Source organism: Ovis canadensis, chromosome 2, assembly GCF_042477335.2.
Source record: "Ovis canadensis isolate MfBH-ARS-UI-01 breed Bighorn chromosome 2, ARS-UI_OviCan_v2, whole genome shotgun sequence".
NCBI classification, from domain to species: Eukaryota; Metazoa; Chordata; class Mammalia; order Artiodactyla; family Bovidae; genus Ovis; species Ovis canadensis.
In genome coordinates, this window is record NC_091246.1 from 12,250,170 (window position 1) to 12,254,194 (window position 4,025).

Consider the following 4,025-nt stretch of genomic DNA (forward strand, 5'->3'; position numbering starts at 1 on the left):
GCCACATGCTGAATTTCTAAGTGTATTTTGCTGTTTTTAGTGTTCAGAACATTGCATTTTAAGACAGTTTTTTTCTTTTTTTCCCCTGGAATTATCATCTCTCACTCTAAAGAAAGATAATAAATATACTTCTAAAAGAACTGGCGGAGACCAATCTGGATTATAGAAATGGATTGCATTAAAGACTGCACAGTCTCTAAGACTAGATTAAGGCATCATAACTCACTTGATACCCTTAGAGGCCTTGCTTGGCAAACATAGGCAAGTGATTTTAATTAGCACATTGTGAGCCTGTAAATGGATGCTTCTAAAGGGCCTGCAATGAGTCCTTTCCTTAACCGATTCTTTGAAGATGCCTTTAGTTTAGAGAGAAGCTCTGTGAGGTACTCTGACACCAGGAATAGCTTGTTGGTGTGGCCAACTACTTTTACCATTTCTGGGCATGTCTGTCATAGATGGCAGGCATATCTTGCCCTGTTCAACAGCAAAAAAGTTGTACTCTTAATATAAATTGAGAAAAATGTTTTATTAATGGCCTTGTTTATATTATTGATATATGTAGATATGTGTTTGTGTACATATAGTTCTCTAAAAGACGATGAACCTCAGCAGACAGTTTCCAAGATATTTCTCACAAGCCAGTGGAGCCCAATCTGATGAAGTTTCTCTGTATTACTTGCAGAGAATCAGATCATCATGTATTATATTGGTGAATCTTTAAACAGTGTCATTGGGAGAAATTTTGTTTCATAAAATTGTTTTAGAATTGAAGTTATCTTAGACTTAGAATTTAGGTAGAAGAAACCTACATGAAAGCCATTTGTATAGTCATTAAAAAGGTCCTCAGTGATTAAAAGTCATTAAAGAGAGGTGAGGGGTGGGTTCTCTTCACTCTCAACCCCCAGAGGTCTCTGGCTTGCGTTACTGCATGTCTACCTATTTCTTTATTCAACTGTTGTAACTTAAGACTCACAGGGCTGGTTTCTTTGAGTGAAGGCTGCTGGATTTCTCTTTTCCCAATAAATACAGAGTCTGATTTTTTTTTCATGGTAAGCAGACAAAGATTCCCTTTGAAACATGTAGTCTGAGCGCCAAACACTGGATCCATTGTCTCTGACACAATGAGTGCCACATTCAGTCTTTAGAAATGGTGAGCAGTTTGCTTGTATTCGAGAACCAAAGACGTTTTCCACATCCAGAAAAGTGATGCACAGCTGAGTTTTCAATAATGCTAGCACTGTGTGTGAGTGTGATTTCACACGGCGATGTGTACAGTGTTGACTGGTATATGCCTCTCATGGATCAGCTTTGGGCTGCTCACGATGAGTTATTCGCTGTGTTATACCAATAGAACTCAACCACTTCAAATGAAAATAGAAAGGATTTCTGCTCATGTTTCATACTGCGTGAAAGTGTATAGCTTTAGATTACATTTGTCCTACATATTTTGGGTGTAATGTGGATTCAAAATTAGGGATTGCCTTGTGTCAGGTTCTCCAGAAGCTGACTCTGAGTTGAGGATTTATGTGCAAATGATTTATTAGCAAATTGCTCCCAGGAGAAACAGGTAAGGGAGTAGGAGAAACAGATCAGTGAAAGGAAGGAATCCAAGCAGGGCACAATTTCTGGCAAAGTTCTAGCCTCAGCTGGATCATACAGGAGAGCTTTACAGATCAAGTTATAGCTCTGATTTTGTCCCAGATTGAGGCAAGGGACCTGGGCTTTCATAAGTCACTGACAGTAAGAGCCACCCAATTCTAAGAGGGGACCCAAACTCTCAGATACACTCATGTACTTCCAGTTCTTGGCACAGGCAGGCAAAGTGGCATCTGTGGTTGAGGGCAGTCTTCTGAAGACAGTCAGAAATGTGGGTCCACAGAAGCAAAAGCACAAAGAAGCTAGGGGTGGGGAGGGTGCAAAGAAATGGCCAGAGTGCTTCAAGGGGGTATAATACCAAAAGTTGTTTGCTAGAGGGATTACTTCTAAATTCTGATTAAAAGATTCTCAGTCACTGAAAAGAGATCCTTTAGTGATTCTGATACATTTTAAAAGAATTGTTACTAAATTGATAAATAATTCTGGTTGGATATTGGCTTAGTCAAAGACTACTCCAGGCAAGAGTACTGGAGTGGGTTGCCATTTCCTTCTCCAGGGGATCTTCCCGACCCAGTGATCAAACCCAGGTCTCCCGCATTCTAGGCAGATGCTCTAACCTCTGAGCCACGAGGGAAGCCCATAGGATATCTTACTCTTTAGTATTTCTCAGGTACACCAGGCACACTTCTGCCTCGGGGGCTTTGTACTTATTTTTTCTGCCAAGGTCTTACTCCACAGATTTATATTTTGATAAAAAGTGGGAGAAAGTATGATAGAAGGATTTGGCTGTTTCACCCTGTTCTAACCTTGCCATCATTGACTAGATGTTCTATGCTGCTTAATGTGATGCAATTTGAAATACACAACATCTTCATGAATATTCTTGCCCCAAACTATTTAAGCAGAATCTGATCAGGCCTCCTGTTAACTTCCCTGGTGGCTCAGACGGTAAAGCGTCTGCTTACAATACGGGAGACCCGGGCTCAATCCCTAGCTTGGGAAGATCTCCTGGAGAAGGAAATGGCAACCCACTCCAGTATTCTTGCCTGGAAAATCCCATGGGAGGAACTTGGTAGGCTATAGTCCATGGGGTCACAAAGAGTCAGAAACAACTGAGCAACTTCACTTTAACTTCCAGTTTACAACAGGATTATGGTAGTTTTATACATTCAATATCTTTTGGATATGGGGTTTGCCGACATGCTCACTGCTGGAGGAGGAAATGGCAACCAACTCCAGTATTCTTGTCAGAAAAATCCTATGGACAGAGGAACCTGGTGGGCTGTAGTCCATGTTGCATACAGCTGGGCTATAGTCCAGGCTGCAAAGAATTGGACGCAAATGAATGTGCAGACATGAATCAAGGACTGAGCACACACAAATGTGTTTCCTGCTTATCTTGTCATCCTCCTTTCTTGCATCTCAGTTCCTTTTACCTGGAATCATTTCCCTTGTATCTGGAGCATATCTTTCAGTGTTCCGCTGACCAGTGTGGTAACCACTAGTCATGTGGATATTAAGCACTTGATTTATAACTACTCTGAATTGAGATTTGCTGTTAGTGTAAAGCTCATCCTGGATTTCAGAGACCTAGTACAAAAGTGTAAGAGATCTCATTAATGATTTTTGTATTAATTACATGTTGAAATGATACAATTTTGATATATTGGCTTAAATAGATCATTATTCAGATGGATTATCCTTTTATTTTATTTTTTTTTTGCTTTTGAAATTGTGGCTATTAGGGGATTTAAATTTGTGTCCCTCATATTGCCTTTCTATTGGACAACTCTGTTTTAGAAGTTTCTTTAACAATGGTCTATTGGTGGCAAATTCTTTTTTTCATATTTATTTATTAAAAAAGTTAACCAGGACAATTTTATTATTGGGTGATTATTTTTTAAACTATTATGTGACGTGAGTGTGGACAATTAGATATTAAGCTGATGAGAACAGATACTACACTTGATCTTAGACTGAGAAGCACTGTGGCAAATTCTTAATTTTTTTTTTGTCTAAAAATGTCTTTATTTTACATTTGCTCTTGCAGTATTTTCTTTTTTCACATGTACTAGGCTAAATTGAGTTATTTTTTCTTCTCTTGAGGATATTATTTCACTGTTTCTGGTTTCCATTTTTGGTGATAGGACCATGTTAGTCAACATGATCACTCCTTTCGCTCTAATTTGTGTTTTCTCTGACTGCAGTGTGAAAAATCTGGTTTTTACTATTCTGGTGTATCATTATGATGAATCTAGGTATGGGTTTCTTGTTATTTATCCTGCTTGGGATTCACGAGGTTTTCGGAAACTATGTATTGGTTTCTTCCGTCAGTCTGGGAAATTACTAGTTGTTATCTCTCAAATATCACCTGGCCCCCATTCTGTTTTACCTCTTCTTCTGAAATGCCAGTTAGACCTATGTTAGAC

General features: G+C 39.0%; 1 pseudogene; it reads right to left on the minus strand.

Moving 5' to 3' along the window:
- Window positions 1-3,480: 3,480 nt before the first annotated feature.
- Window positions 3,481-3,584, minus strand: LOC138434948 (U2 spliceosomal RNA; annotated as a pseudogene).
- Window positions 3,585-4,025: the final 441 nt, after the last annotated feature.